The following is a 17230-nucleotide window of genomic DNA, read 5'->3' as shown; positions in this document are numbered from 1 at the left end:
TATCTCTTTTTAAAAATCTAATTTTACTGCTTGTGTCAGTTACATGATGTGGAATAGAGTTCCATGTAGTCATGACTCTATGCAGTACTGTGCGCCTCCCATAGTCTTTTCTGGACTTGGGGACTGTGAAGAGACCTCTTGTGGCATGTCTTGTGGGGTATGCATGGGTGTCCGAGCTGTGCACCAGTAGTTTAGACAGACAGCTCAGTGCATTCAACATGTCCAATACCTCTCATAAATACAAGAAGTGATGGAGTCAATCTCTCCTCCACTTTGAGCCAGGAGAAACTGACATGCATATTATTAATATTAGCTCTCTGTGTACATCCAAGGGCCAGCCGTGCTGCCCTGTTCTGAACCAATTACAATTTTCCTACGTCCCTTTTTGTGACACTTGACCACACGACTGAACAGTAGTCCAGGTGTGACAAAACTAGGGCCTGTAGGACCAGCCTTGTTGATAGTGCTGTTAAGAAGGTAGAACAGTGCTTTATTATGGACAGACTTCTCCCCATTTTAGCTACTGTTGTGTCAATAATGACGCGCCCACCTCAGAGAGAGACACAGCTTAATGTGAGCTCTCACATCTTTCAACATGTTTTTTTACAAAATGATAGATTTGGAGTTAGATAAACTTGGATTTTTCGGCAGGTACATATGCAGGATGCTACTCTCCACAGCATGGCCTTCGCTCCAGATCAAAACTCCAAACCTACGACATCATTTTGACCGAAATAAACCGGAGAGATTACTGCTTCCAAGGTTTTCTTTTTCCAACCTATACAGAGGGTGCTCTAGCCAACAAACAGCAGAGACCTGAGGACACCATTCCAACCTGGAACTGAGCCAGATACACATTCAATTAGCACTAAGGTGTGAAGTAAACGGTCTTTGGTCCCAACAAGTGTCAGGAGTCTTTGAAGCGTCCTCTGAAGCCCCCTCCTGCTGTTCAAAGACCATTCACTGGCATTTTCTACAAGCAATCTGCCTCCAGAAATAAAAGCTTCTCCCATTGCCTGCTGCATGCTTGGATTCCCCCTGGTGATCTGTTCACTGTCTGCCCTGGCCTGTCTCCGCCTGTCTGGTACAGGTACCTCCACCTCACTCCCCCCTCTCTCCCGAGCTTTCACTCACCTCCAGCACACACGCACTGTTGGGGCGAGTGGCTCTGAACTTACAATGGCTAGCCCCAAGTCGTTATATATATTTTTTAATTATTGTGCATTTTGCTATTGGCCTCATGACTCCTGCATACTTTGTTGACTACAAACTTTCTTTACCCAACCATGGGACAGACTGTTTGTTCCCACAGTCGGTATTCTGACTCTCTATTGGTTACACGGACTTTTGGCCTCCCGTTCTATTCTAACCACCTCTCGCTGGCTTTCTATTCATGTTACCTGATGAAATTGCTGTACAATATGATCTTGTTGCCATCTGATGCACATTCAGATGTCATAAATCAGCACTGTAGAGTTCTCCCTTTATTTATTTTTTATATTTAACCTTTATTTAACCAGGTAGGCCAGTTCTCATTTACAACTGCGACCTGGCCAAGATAAGGCCTAGCAGTGTGACAAAAACACAAAGTTACACATAAACAAAAGAACAGTCAATAACACAAGAAAAAGAAAAATGGAAAGAATCGTTGTACAGTGTGTGCAAATGTAGGAGAATAGGGAGGTAGACAATAAATAGGCCATAGAGGCGAAAATAATTACAACTTAGCATTAGTACTGGAGTGATATATGTGCAGATGATGATGTGCAAGTAGAGATACTGGGGTGCAAAAGAGCAAGAGGGTAAGTAATAATATGGGGATGGGGTAGTTGGGTGTGCTATTTACAGATTGGCTGTGTACAGGTACAGTGATCGGTAAGCTGCTCTGACAGCTTATGCTTAAAGTTAGAGAGAGAGATAAAATACACTCATTGGCAGCAGAGAACTGGAAGGAAGGTCGGCCAAAGGAAGTGTTGGCTTTGGGAATAACCAGTGCAATATACCTGCTGGAGCGCGTGCTACAGGTGGGTGTTGCTATGATGACCAGTGAGCTGAGATAAGGTGGGGCTTTACCTAGCAAAGACTTATAGATGACCTGGAGCCAGTGGGTTTGGCGACGGATATGTAGTGAGGCCCAGCCAACGAGAGCATAGAGGTCGCAGTGGTGGGTAGTATATGAGGCTTTGGTGATAAAAACAGACGCACTGTGATAGACTACATCCAGCTTGCAGAGTAGAGCATTGGGGGCTATTTTGTAAATGACATCACCGTAGTCAAGGATCGGTAGGATAGTCAATTTTACGAGGGTATGTTTGGCGGCATGAGTGGAGGCTTTGTTGCGAAATAGGAAGCCGATTCTAGATTTAATTTTAGTTTGGAGATGCTTAATGTGAGTCTGGAAGGAGAGTTTACAGTCTAACCAGACACCTAGGTTTTTGCAGTTGTCCACATATTCTAGGTCAGAACCGTCCAGAGTAGTGATGCTAGTCGGGCGGGAGGGTGCGGGCAGCAATCGGTTGAAGAGCATGCACTTAGTTTTATTAGCATTTAAAAGCAGTTGGGAGGCCACGGAAGGAGGGTTGTATGGCGTTGAAGCTTGTTTGGAGGTGTGTTAGCAGTGTCCAAAGAAGGGCCAGATATATACAGAATGGTGTTGTCTGCTTAGAGGTGGATCAGAGAATCACCAGCAGCAAGAGCGACATCATTGATATATACAGAGAAAAGAGTCTGCCTGAGAATTGAGCCCTGTGGCACCACCATAGAGACCGCCAGAGGTCCGGAACAACAGGACCTCTTGCATAGTGGAGAAGGTACGGTGGGATTCGAAATGGTTGGTGATCTGCTTATTAACTTGGCTTTTGAAGATTTTAGAAAGACAGGTGTCATGACGTGGCCCTCTTTGGGTATAGCCAGTTCCTTCCCCCCCTCTCCTCTCCTACACCCAGGTTCTGTTATCTCAGGTCGTAAATTCCTGGAGGAGACTCTCTCCCCCTGGCCATACAGAAAGAGACACATAGAGAGAGAGAGTTTCACAGTAGAACAAAGGAACTTATTCTACATCACAGAACTTGAACTGAACAATATCCATGTTTTGGAGAATGTGTAAACGGTCGGTGGAGAAGTCAGCTACCACCCGGTCCGTTTTGTTTCATGTTAATGACCTCATGAAAGACAATACAGCCACATTACCATAACTCTGATTTGGCAGTCGAAAACCTGAGAAAAACCTATTCAGGAAGTAGTTTCTTTTTCTCAATGCCATTACAGTATCCATTGACTTAGGACTCAAATTGCAGTTCCTATGCCTTCCACTAGATGTCAACAGTCTTTAGAAATTGTTTCAGGCTTGTATTCTGAAAAATTAGGAAGTAAGAGCAGTCTGAATGAGTGGACCCTAAAGTGTCACAGAGCTTTTTCATGCGCTCGACCGAGAGAGTGCCTTTCTTGTCTACCTGTTATATTGACAACGTTATTGTCCGGTTGAAATATTATTGATTATTTAGGCTTTGACATATTTCTATGAACTTTACGGATACAATTTGGATTTTTTGTCTGCCTGTTTTGACTGCGTTTGAGCTTGTGGATTCTTGAAGAAAACGCGAGATCAAAACTGAGGTTTTTGGATATAAAGAGACTTTATCGAACAAAAGGAACATTTATTGAGTATATGAATGTCTGCTGAGTGCAACCATATGAAGATCATCAAAGGTAAGGGATTAATTTGATCTCTATTTCTGACTTGTGTAACTCTTCTACTTGGCTGGTTACTGTTTGTAATGATTTGTCTGCTGGGCAATGTTCTCAAATAATCATAAGGTATGCTTTCGCCGTAAAGCATTTTTTAAATCTGACACCGTGGTTGTATTCACAAGAAGTTAATCTTTAAACCTATGTAAAATATGTTTTGTTTTCTGAATTTTTATAATAAGTATTTCTGTATTTGAATTTGGCGCCCAGCAGTTTCACTGGCTGTTGAAGAGGTGGGACGCTAACGTCTCACGTACCCAAGAGAGGTTAAATTACTTGCCTAGTTAAATAAAGGTTAAATCAAAAATGTAAAATATGTTTTGACCATGACAGTTTACAATCCAGGGTCACTCCAAGCAGTTTAGTAACCTCAACGTGCTCAGTTTCCACATTATTTATTACACAATTTAGTTGAGGTTTAGGGTTTAGTGAATGATTTGTCCCAAATACAATGCTTTTAGTTTGATAAATATTTGGGACTAACTTATTCCTTACCATCCACTCTGAAACAAACTGCAGTCATTTCTGTCGCTGTAGTAGCTGACGTGTATAGTGTTGAGTCATCCACATACATAGACACACTGGCTTTACTCAAAAAAAGTAGGGGGCTTAGACAGCTGCCCTGGGAAATTCCTGATTCTACCTGGATTATGTTGGAGAGGCTTCCTTTAAAGAACACCCTCTGTGTTCTGTTAGACAGGCAACTCTTCATTCACAATATAGCAGAGGGTGTAAAGCCATAACACATATGTTTTCCTAGCAGCAGACTATGATAGATAATGTCAAAAGCCGCACTGAAGTCAAACAAACAAGCCCTCAAACATTTGATCATCAATTTCTCTCAGCCAATCATCAGTCATTTGTATAAGTACTGTATTTGTTGAATGTCCTTCCCTGTAAGCGTGCTGAAAGTCTGTTGTCAATTTGTTTACTGTAAAATAGCGTTGTATATGGTCAAACACATTTTTTCCCAAAAGTTTACTAAGGCTTAGTAACAGGTTAATTGGTTGGTTGGCTATTTGAGCCAGTAAAGCCAGTATATGGCAAATAGGAATGGAAATATTGTCCTCTATTATCCTCAGGAATTTTCCATCCAAGTTGTTAGACCCTGGTGGTTTGTCATTGTTGATAGACAACAACAAAAAATGTCACCTCTTCCACATTCACTTTACGGAATTCAAAATTACAATGCTTGTCTTTCCTAATTTGGTCAGATATACTTGGATGTGTAGTGTCTAGCCAATGAAGAAATCATTCAAGTAGTTGGCAATATCAGTCAGTTTAGTGATTCAATGAATGATGGAGCTGAGTTTGCTTTTTCCCCAAACATTTCAGTTAAGGTGCTCCAAAGCGATTTACTATCATTCTTCATGTAATTTATCTTTCTTTCATAATGTAGTTTCTTCTTATTTTTATTCAGTTTAGTTACATGATTTTTCAATTTGCAATATGTTTGCCTATCGGTTGTGCAGCCAGACTTATTTGACATTTCTTTTGCCTCATCCCTCTCAACCACACAATTTTTCAATTCCTCATCAATCCACTGGGATTTAACAGTTTATACAGTCATTTCCTTAATGGGTGAATGCTTATTAGTAACTGGAATAAGCAATTTCATAAATGTGTCAAATGCAGCGCCTGTTTGCTCCTCATTACATGCCACGGACCAACAAATATTCTTTAAATCAACAACATAGGAATCACTACAAAACTTATTGTATGACCTCTTGTACACTATATTAGGCCCAGCCTTTGGACATTTGGTTTTCCTAGATATGGCTACTACATTGTGATCACTACATCCAATGGACTTGGACACTGCTTTAAAGCAAGTTTCTGCAGCATTGGTAAAGATGTGAATACATTTTGATGATTTAGTACCTGTGCTGTTTGTAACTACCCTGGTAGGCTGACTGATAACCTGAACCAGGTTGCAGGCACTGGTTACAGTTTGAATCTTTTTCTTGAGTTGGCAGCATTCCAAAATCATGGGCATCAATATGGAGTTGTCCCCCACTTTGCTGCTTTAACAGCCTCCACTCTTCAGGGAGGGCTTTCCGCTACATGTTGGAACATTGCTGCAGGGACTTCCTTCCATTCAGCCACAAGAGCATTAGTGAGCATTAGGTCAGGCACTGGTGTTGGACGATTAGGCCTGGCTCGCAGTCGGCGTTCCAATTCATCCCAAAGGTGTTTGATGGGGTTGAGGTCAGGGTTCTGTGCAGGCCAGTCAAGTTCTTCCACAACACAACTTCTCGACAAACCATTTCTGTATGGACCTCGCTTTGTGCACAGAGGCATTGCTGTGCTGAAACAGGAAAGGGCCTTCCCCAAACTGTTGACAAAGTTGGAAGCACAGAATCGTATAGAATGTCTTTGTATGCTGTAGCATTAAGATTTCCCTTCAATGGAACTATGGGGGCCTAGCCCGAACCATGAAATAAAGCCACAGACCATTATTACTCCTCCACCAAACTTTACAGTTGGCACTATGCATTGAGTCCTGGCACCCGCCAAACCCAGATTCGTCCGTCGGACTGCCAGGTGGTGAAGCGTGATTCATCACTCCAGAGAACGAGTTTTCACCGCTCCAGAGTCCAATGGCGGCGAGCTTTACACCACTCCAGCCGATGCTTGGCATTGCGAATTGGTGATCTTAGGCTTGTGTGCAGCTGCTGGGCCATTGAAACCCATTTCATGAAGCTCTGAAGAACAGGTCTTGTGCTGACTTTGCTTCCAGAGGCAGTTTGGAATTCGGTAGTGAGTGTTGAAACCGAGGACAGACGATTTGTACGTGCAATGCGCTTCAGCACTCTGCGATCCCGTTCTGTGAGTTCATGTGGCCCTCCACTTCACGGCTGAGCCGTTGTTGCTCCTAGGCGTTTACACTTCACAATAACAGCATTTACAGTTGACCGGGGCAGACATTTGACCAACTGAATTGTTGGAAAGCCGGCATCCTATGACGGTGCCACATTGAAAGTCACCGAGCTCTTTAGTAAGGCCATTCTACTGCCAATGTTTGTCTATGGAAATTGCATGGATGTGTGCTCGATTTTATACACCTGTCAGCAACGAGTGTGGCTCAAATAGCCGAAATCATTCATTTGAAGGGGTGCCCACATACCTTTGGGTATATATAGATTATTAATGTGTAGTTACATGTATTTACACCAAGGAATGTAAATCTCATACAACTGCATGATATCTGGGGATTGTGCAACCCAGCTTTCTCTTTTAAACGTACTGTTCATGTTTGTTTCCGGTGCTAAGTATACAGTACCAGTCAGAAGTTTGGACACAACTCATTCAAGAGTTTCTCTTTATTTTTACTATTTTCTACATTGTAAAATAATAGTAAAGACATCAAAACTATGAAATAACACATAGGGAATCAACATCAAAATCAACATCTTAAAGTGTTAAACAAATCAAAATATATTTGAGATTCTTCAAAGTAGCCACCCTTTGCCCTGATGACAGCTTTGCACGCTCTCTGTATTCTCTCAACCAGCTTCATGAGGTAGTCACCTGGAATGCATTTCAGTTAACAGGTGTGCCTTGTTAAAAGTTCATTTGTGGAATTGCTTTCCTTCTGAATGCGTATGAGCAAATCAGTTGTGTTGTGAGAAGGTATGGTTTGTATACAGACGATAGCCCTATTTGGTAAAAGACCAAGTGCATATTATGGTAAGAACAGCTCAAATAAGCAAAGAGAAATGACAGTCCATCACTACATTAAGACATGAAGGTCAGTCAATCAACTTCAAAAGTTTCTTCAAGTGCAGTCGCAAAAACCATCAAGCACTATGATGAAACTGGCTCTCATGAGGACCGCCACAGGAAAGGAAGACCGAGAGTTACTTCTGCTGCAGAGGATAAGTTAATTAGAGTTACCAGCCTCAGAAATTGCAGCCCAGTCCTCCCGGGTGGCGCAGTGGTCTAGGGCACTGCATTGCAGTGCTAGCTGCGCCACCAGAGGCTCTGTCGCAGCCGGCCGCGACCGGGAGGTCCGTGGGGCGACGCACAATTGGCCTAGCGTCGTCCGCGTTAGGGAGGGCACCAGAGGCTCTGTCGCAGCCGGCCGCGACCGGGAGGTCCGTGGGGCGACGCACAATTGGCCTAGCGTCGTCCGCGTTAGGGAGGGTTTGGCCGGTAGGGATATCCTTGTCTCATCGCGCTCCAGCGAATCCTGTGGCGGGCCGGGCGCAGTGCACGCTAACCGAGGGGGCCAGGTGCACGGTGTTTCCTCTGACACATTGGTGCGGCTGGCTTCCGGGTTGGAGGCGCGCTGTGTTAAGAAGCAGTGCGGCTTGGTTGGGTTGTGCTTCGGAGGACGCATGGCTTTCGACCTTCGTCTCTCCCGAGCCCGTACGGGAGTTGTAGCGATGAGACAAGATAGTAATTACTAGCGATTGGATACCACGAAAATTGGGGAGAAAAGGGGGGTACAATTTCTTTTTTTTTATTAATAAAAATAAAAATGCAGCCCAAATAAATGCTTCACAGAGTTCACAAGTAACAGATACATATCAACATCAACTGTTCAGAGGAGACTGTGTGAATCAGGCCTTCATGGTCAAATTGCTGCAAAGAAACCACTACTAAAGGACACCAATAAGAAGAAGGTACTTGCTTGGGCCAAGAAACATGAGCAATGGACATTAGACCGGTGGAAATCTGTTCTTTGGTCTGATGAGTCTAAATCTTAGATTTTTGGTTCCAACCTCCGTGTCTTTATGAGATGCAGAGTAGGTGAACGGATGATCTCCGCATGTGTGGTTCCCACCATAAAGCATGGAGGAGGAGGTGTGATGGTGTGGGGGTGCTTTGCTGGTGACACTGTCTGTGATTTATTTAGAATTCAAGGCACACTTAACCAGCATGGCTACCACAGCATTCTGCAGCGATACGCCATCCCATCTGGTTTGTGCTTAGTGGGACAATCATTTGTTTTTCAACAGGACAATGACCCAACACACCTCCAGGCTGTGTAAGGGCTATTTGACCAAGAAGGAGATGGATGGAGTTCTGAATCAGATGACCTGGCCTCCACAATCACCCGACCTCAACCCAATTGAGATGGTTTGGGATGAGTTTGACCGCAAAGTGAAGGAAAAGCAGCCAAGAAGTGCTTAGCATATGTGGGAACTCCTTTAAGACTGTTGGAAAAGCATTCCAGGTGAAGCTGGTTGAGAGAATGCCAAGAGTGTTCAAAGCTGTCATCAAGGCAAATGGTGGCTACTTTGAAGTATCTCAAATATAAAATATATTTTGATTTGTTTAACACTTTTTTGGTTACTACATGATTCCATATGTGTTATTTCATAGTTTTTTTGTCTTCACTATTATTCTACAATGTAGAAAATAGTAAAAATAAATAGAAACCCTTGAATGAGTAGGTGTGTCCAAACTTCTTACTGATACTGTATATTGAAACAATGTTAGGACTAGACCCTACACAGCAAACTGGATAGTTTTACCTAGTGTTCATTTTTCAGTGTAACACTTCTAGTGTTGATTCAGGAGTTAAATTAACTTTCTAAGCGTGAAATTAACACTCAGTGGTGTACAAAGAACATCAGTGTTGGTGTTAATAAGTGTTGAATGTGACAGTGTGATTGTGTCAGTTTTACTCTGTGGAGAGTAAAACATTCCATCAAAATCACAGCCCTCGTTATCATATTTCTCAGCATGCTCTACTGCAGATAGATGTTTTATATATGTGTTTTTACATGTTCATTTATCGATTGATTAATCTTATGCCATACAAAGATAAAACAATACAAAAAAATAAACTTATTCAATCAGTTACTTATATTTATTGCATCCATTACTGAAATGGTTGTTCCAGTTTAAATTGTTTAGCTAGTCTCCTTTATCAATGTTCCTAACCATGACAGTCATTCTGAATGCAGGTTGCGGGTGAGTAAAGATTCCAACTGTTGGATGTTCTAACTCTGGCTGGATTCCAATAGGAAGTATACATCACTTTGCAAGCCAGCATAATGTGACTTGCAGGCCTGATGTGGCCTGTAAACCAGGAGTTTACACCACTGTGTTAGGGTAAAACATGGCCATCAGAGTAAGGCCTTATGGTGTACAGTGCATTTGGAAAGTATTTAGAACCCTTGCCTTTTTCCACATTTTGTACTTTACAGCCTTATTCAAAAATTGATTAAATAAATGTTTTCCCCTCATCAAAATACACACAATACCCCATAATAACAAAGCAAAAAATGTTTTTAGAAAGTTTTGCAAATGTATAAAAAAAAAAAAAAATGAAATACCACTGTAATGGGAACTGTAATGTTCGTGCTTTAAAAAAAATAAAATAATGTATATACATTTTTATTCAAGAGCATATAAAGAACATGTAGCATATATTTCAAGAGTCTGAATAAGTATACCATTTGGATTAAGTCACACAAAAACAACAGAAACAAACAAAAAGCCCAGAAATGACAGAGTAAGACCTGTACGATATGTCAGGAACTCTGATCAGACACCTTTATACCTATGCTGTCTATGCTGCAAGATTGATGTAGTTCTCTCCATGTCAGCAAGTTCCCTGCATAGACCTAACCAAATATCTTTTGAGGGTGCATGTTAATTTTTCCATAATTTTGTTACACATTTCCTTGCTGCTGCTAAAAGATAATCTATCAATTTAAGTGGGGAGGATTGGAGTGTATCCACAGGAACAATACCTAGAAGGAGATGACATGGGTCTGGTTGAATAATAATACCTGTGATGTCCTGTATAACATGGAAAACTTTAGACGAAAAAGACTGGATTTTCAGACATTGCCAAAATATATGTGATAAAGTACCTATTTGTCCACACTGCCTCCAACACTTTGCTGATATTCCTTTTTTACATTTTATTAAGTTTATCAGGGCTCATAAAAAAACGACGTAGTACTTTGAATTGAAACTATCTTGTTCGGTTACATGTAGAGTGGCTTTATATACTGTTTTCCATATGTTCCCCCAGCTCTCCTCTGATATCTGAACCTGTAACTCAACCTGCCATGAGTTCCTAAGATTATCTATTAATGTACTGTTCTAATAACCAATTTCTGTGTTCATGCAAGTGGCTGACTGTACAAATCCTCACTATCAGTAGCTGCAATTTGGCAGTACACCCAGACCTTGTTTTGAGAACGAACAAAAGATATCTCAGTTTCAAGGTCTCAGCTTACAGAGAAGAAGCCTCGTGAGGTATTGGTCTGTCATATGTTATAAACCAGTATTGATCTGTCACATGTTATGAACCAGTATTGATTTGTCACATGAATGAAACAAAACGGTAATGATGAATTAATTATGCTAAATCATGCAAATATAACATGTCTGTGTATAGCCGTATATAAGACAACTGCTGGATCTGCCCAGGCAGAGTTTTTGATTGACATGTGTACTATGGTGCATTGAGTTGGTTGGAACCTCTCCAGCGCGCTGACAATAAACAATGATTCATTTAAGATTGACTTTGAATGTCCCTGTGTAAGAATTTCCACAACACCACATTTCCATAAGTATTCAGACCCTTTAATCAGTACTTTGTGGAAGCACTTTTGGCAGCGATTACAGCCTTGAGTCTTCTTGGATATGATGCTACAAGCTTGGCACACCTGTATTTGGGGAGTTTCTCCCATTCTTCTCTGCAGATCCACTCAAACTCTGTCAGGTTGGATGGGGAGCATAGCTGCACAGCTATTTTCAGGTCTCTCCAGAGATGTTTGATCGGGTTCAAGTCTGTGCTCTGGCTGGGCCACTCAAGGACATTCAGAGACTTGTCCCGAAGCCACTCCTGCGTTGTCTTGGCTGTGTGCTTATGGTCGTTGTCCTGTTGGAGGGTGAATTTTCGCCCAGTCTGAAGTCCTGAGCGCTCTGGAGCAGGTTTTCATCAAGAATCTCTCTGTACTTTGCTCCGTTCATCTTTCCCTTGATCCAGACTAGTCTCCCAGTCGCTGCCGCAGAAAAACATTCCCACAGCATGATGCTGCCAACACCATGCTTCACAGTAGGGATGGTGCCTGGCTTCCTCCAGACGTGACACATGGCATTCAGGCCAAAAAGTTCGATCTTGGTTTCATCAGACCAGAGAATCTTGTTTCTCATGGTCTGAGTCCTTTAGGTGTCTTTTGAGCAAACTCCAAGCGGGCTGTCATGTGCCTTTTACTGAGGAGTGGCTCCGTCTGGCTACTCAACCAGAAAGACCTGATTGGTGGAGTGCTGCAGAGATGGTTGTCCTTCAGGAAGGTTCTCCCATCTCCACAGAGGAACTCTGGAGCTCTGTCAGAGTGGCCATAGGGTTCTTGGTCACCTCCCCGACCAATGCCCTTCTCCCCCGATTGCTCAGTTTGGCCAGGCGGCCAGCTCTAGGAAGAGTCTTGGTGGTTCCAAAGTTCTTCCATTTAAGAATGATGGAGGCCCTGTGTTCTTGGGCCATTCAATACTGCAGACGTTTTTTGGAACCCTTCCCCAGATCTGTGCCTCGACAAAATCCTGTCTCGGAGCTCTACAGACAATTCCTTCAACCTCATGGCTTAGTTTTTGCTCTGACATGCTGTCAACTGTGGGACCTTATATAGACAGGTGGGTGCCTTTCCAAATGATTTCCAATCAATTGAATTCACCACAGCTGGACTCCAATCAAGTTGTAGAAACATCTCAAGGATGGTGAATCGAAATAGGATTCACCTGAGCTGAATTTCGAGTCTAATAGCAAAGGGTCTGAATACTTATGTAATTGCGTATATTTTTTTACATTTGCAAACATTTCTAAAAAACAGTTTTTTCGCTTTCTCGTTATGGGGTATTATTGTGTACATAATGCTGAGGAACATTTTTTATGGAATCCATTTTAGAATAAGGCTGTAACGTAACAAAATGTGGAAAAAGTCAAGGGGTCTGTGTGCTTTCCGAATGCACTGTATGTATTGTCATACATTTTTTTATTTGAATGACAATATTCGCCTGCAGTAGGAACTGACTTGGTGAAGTCCACAGAACAATAAATGAACAAATTCAACAACCATGTCTTTTTCACTAACAAATACAGTCATGGGTGGTATATCTGCAATTCACCCGAAAAGGCAAGGCACCTTGGGAAATTATATTGGAGGCGTGGCTTAGTGGGGGCATGGCTTTCAATTAGTTATTTTTGGCCACCAGTGAGTATAAGTGTTGTACCAGTTGAAGTGGTGTATGGTTATGTTAATTAAAGTTAAGCATGTCTGCTGCCACTTCTGAAGTCTTACTTCAGCTTACATATGGCATGCTTACATAAGATCATTCGACGATAGGAGATCCCGTACAGGGAAGAAATGAAATCTACTTTCACCTCTGTGTATATTACTGTGTAGTAGGATTGGCGCAGACCAACAACCAGACCAGGCATCATCAAGACCCAAAACAACACCCACCTGAGCGAGATGGCCGGGATGAACCTAGGAGCGAGGCGCTGCTACAACACAGTGAGGCTAAAGCTGATCCCCAACAAGGAGGCTGCTGAGGACGGAGCCACCAATCGCCGAGGAGCAGCAACAGCAACCATAACCGCCAGACCAGAAACCATGACCCGCCTGGAATTCAGCAGGAACTGCCTGGTGAAACCCCAGGGGCCACAGGAATCATTTGAAGCCAGTTTCAAGACCCCCCAGTCACTAGAACAGTTTTGGTAAAAATTCAGAAATTGTAAAGATTCAGCCTCATTTAACAGAATCAGAGCATACCTCCTTTCCGACACTGAATCGACACCAGTTCCTATGCCGGCAGAGCAAGGGCCAGCGCCACAAACCCTAACCCAAATCCCAACCCCACCAACCCACTCCGCCAGACAACAACAACGAAGACCCAGAACCAGACCTTTCCACAGGTAATGCCCAACCCACTTCCCAATATGTCCCACTCCTGTCACCACCCAAGACCCTCCAGAAACAGCCCCTACCCCTGCCGGCCCCTCTATCTCTGCCCCATCCCAACAAATCCCTTCCTAGCCACCTCCACCCCCATCAAACCCCAGGTCAAAAATTACCAAATGATAACTCCTCCCCCTGCTCCTTAGTGGCCCAGATCCATCCTCCTTAGCCCTCCCTACCCATAATCCCGCACAGCAGCAAGCTAGCCTCAGTCCAGACACCCCGAACCCTCCAAACTGTCTTCACCCCTCCCAGCACCCTCAATTCTATCACCAAGTCAGTACAGGGGCCACGAGGTAATCAGTGGGGCGGCATGCCAAGACCTGTGAACAGCCAAGAACCACCCAACAACACAAACGACCCGCTAGAGGCCCCTCACCCACCTCCGCAATGAAATGATCAAACACAGACCTGGTTCAGACTAAAGATCACACCTTCAAGTGTGAACCCATATAGACACTGGCACAGTGTTTAACACTGAAGAATTTGCTGTGAGCTGAGACTCAGCTCTCTGGCCTGTTGGTTTTCTTCTATAGTGTGTAATATGCGTGACTTCAGTTGTTTACTGGGCTGTAATCGAGGCTGACATGACAGAACTGACAGCTCTGGTCTGGTCTTGAAAGATAATGAGATATCTGGCAAGACCACATGGCCTCCCACAAACACACACACACATACACACACACATACATACACACACACGTGGCAGATAAACGCCATGCTAGCAAACAGATGTGTGTGTTTGCTTGTGTTTGTAACTCACCTGACACCTTCGTTGAGGACATAGAGTTCATTGTCAGCCAGACCTTTCTTCTGGAAGACGGCAATGACAGCATTGTGGATGCTAGTGGACACACACACAAACATCAACATGTACCACTCAGATTCCATTCACCCATTTACTTATTAAATTATATTTAATATTCTACATCTACATATACTACATGCATGGTCAGGCTGCAGCATACCTGTTCCAGGTAGCATTGGCCCCAGCCCTCTTCTGTTTCTCTCCTTTCTCCTCCGGTGATCCCTTCTCACTCTTTCCTAGCTCACTAAGACTGGGAGAGCTCATCAACTTCAGCCTGTGTAGAGTTCTCATGACGGAAGAGAGGGAGGGAGAGAGAGAAAGACAGCAGACTAAGCATTGAGCTACAGCAAAGACTAGAAACTGAACAAGAAGGAGATCGTTCAAATAGGGGTATAGAGAGAGGGGCGGGGTTGTGAAGAGAAGCGAAGAGTATGAACCAAGAGTGTAAAGTGAAAGATGGAAGAGAGACTGTGCATCTGGCCGAGGCAGAGACCAGAGCAGAAGACTCAATGAGACACTGAGGAGAAGAGAGAGAGGGGTGAGGGGAGGAGGAAGAAGGCGGGGCCATGGTCTGTGACTATTGCTTATTGTCTGAGGTCTCAGGAGAAAAAAAACAATACAATTTCCTTGCTTCCCCCTCCCCTGGCTGGAGCGGAATTAGTGGAATGGTATCAAATACATCAAACACATGGTTTCCATGTGTTTAATGCCATTCTATTTGCTCCGTTCCAGCCATTATTATGAGCCGTCCTCCCCTTAGCAGCCTCCACTGATACACACATACATGCAGACATACAAATACAATAAATTCATTCACAGCACAAAATCAAATGCATATGGGACCGCAGAGAAAGGGAACTAATATATATATTTTTTGCTGTTTACCTGATAGCGACACTATGAGCTTAACAGGAAGAAGTCTAGCTCTTTGACAACAAAAACAGGGACAGGAAACAGTGACACAATAAGGCACAATGAGAGACGGTTTCCTGCATGGTAGGGGATGTATCGCGGGACAAAAGATGCAGCGAGACAAGCTAGGATAAAGGAAGTAGCCTTGCTAGGCTTCTAGGCTCTCCTGTTAGAAGCATAAGACAGTTTGAGGTTAACAACAGATCTTGGATCAGATTACCCAACCCCCAATCGTAACCTTCAGCGGTAGTAGGATGAAAACGATCTGAACCTGTATCATTGGTTATGGGCAACACGGCCGGGAATGAGACGAGAAAGCAATGCTCTGATGGGAGAAGGACTAAAAAGACAGAATTGGAAATTACCGCACAGAAAATAGATCAAATACAGTGATATGATTACTGAGGGCAGTTAAAGGGTTGAATTCTGGTTGGTTAGAAGGTTAGAGGTTGTCTGATTGGTGAAAAGGGATTGAAAATGTGTATTCTGATCGGTGGAGGGGTTAAAGTACAGTGTGAATAAATGCTTGTGTTTCTGGTCAAACCCACACAGTCCAGGAGAAGTCTGCTGACACCAGACCACTGAACAATAGACCTTTTCAACACCCCACTCCCACTCTCACAGACGCAGGAACACACACAGGCATGGAGTATGCATAGGCATTTGGATAGACATAGAAACAAGCTCATACACACCAGCATGCACACACACACGCGTGCACACAAGCACACACACACTCACTACACACACAGGGTGTAACCACATTTTCTGTGCTGTTCTGATCTCTCTCTGTGTGTGTTTCACTATACCTCACCCACAAAACCCCACACTCAGTCTCTTCTTTTGATTACTCCCTTTAGCCATTTCTGCAGAACTTTTCAGTATTAACTGATGAAACAACTCAGCAATGTTGCGTAAGGCCAGCAAAATGTTACACACAGTCAATGGGTCAAAGTTCAAAGACCCATTATCCAATAGGCCAGATGTGTTGCACACTTATACAATCCTTAGAAGGAGTAGGGACAGGTGGGTAAGGATTGGATAACTATATGGTCAAATCTTACCCTTTGACATGCAAACTGGAGTTTCTGCCCTATCGCTTACAACAATATTTTTTTTTCTAATTTCCAGTTATTGCATGTTAGGTGTACCATTGAGATGGTAGGGCAACTCTCCATAGTATCATCTGCCATCCACTACATAAGGAATCGGGCTTGGGGTTGATTTCAGACTGGCTATAGTTTTATGACCACCCAAAATGTTAATCCTTGGAGTTGATCCTCACCTCCTGATTGGATGATCGCTATTGTCCACATCATGGCTTGGGGGCGGGGCTGAGAAGGTGGTGAAGTTGAGTGACAGGGGTCGGGGGGAGGGGCGAGAGCCGTGCCTCCGACGGAGTCCATCCAACATCTGTCAAAGGAAACATTGAGAAAACAACAACATAAAAATTAAACCCTTGACTCGCCAGGGTCTTTCTATTCAGGGTGGGGTCAGGGTGCAAAGTGACAAAGCATGCTCAGAAAGAACCATATTATAAAGAACAGGCATTCCTCTTCATCATGTAGAATAAGGAATTGATTGTGTCTGTCAACTTAATATTTTATAGATTATTATTATTATTGTCACAGCAGCTAGCCAACCAAGAAACATTCAACACACGGAAAGAGAGAGAGTAGTCAAAACCACAATGAACTCTGAACGGCCTCTCGATACTGTTGATGTAGCAGCCTATCATTTGAGACGTGTAACAACAGTGAAATTTTGAAATCAAAAGGGTGTGTAAGGCTTACTCAATACTCATACAAACTCATTCAGTCTACACACACAGAGA

The 17230-nt window shown here is 43.2% G+C and overlaps 1 pseudogene; it reads right to left on the bottom strand.

Moving 5' to 3' along the window:
• The window catches only part of LOC129862203 (proline-rich protein 5-like), a 60854-nt pseudogene that overhangs the window by 3469 nt on the left and 40155 nt on the right, over nt 1-17230 (bottom strand).

Source organism: Salvelinus fontinalis, chromosome 9, assembly GCF_029448725.1.
Source record: "Salvelinus fontinalis isolate EN_2023a chromosome 9, ASM2944872v1, whole genome shotgun sequence".
Lineage (NCBI taxonomy): Eukaryota > Metazoa > Chordata > Actinopteri > Salmoniformes > Salmonidae > Salvelinus > Salvelinus fontinalis.
The sequence above is the reverse complement of the archived record's forward strand: the minus strand, read 5'-3'. Positions and strand labels throughout refer to the sequence as shown.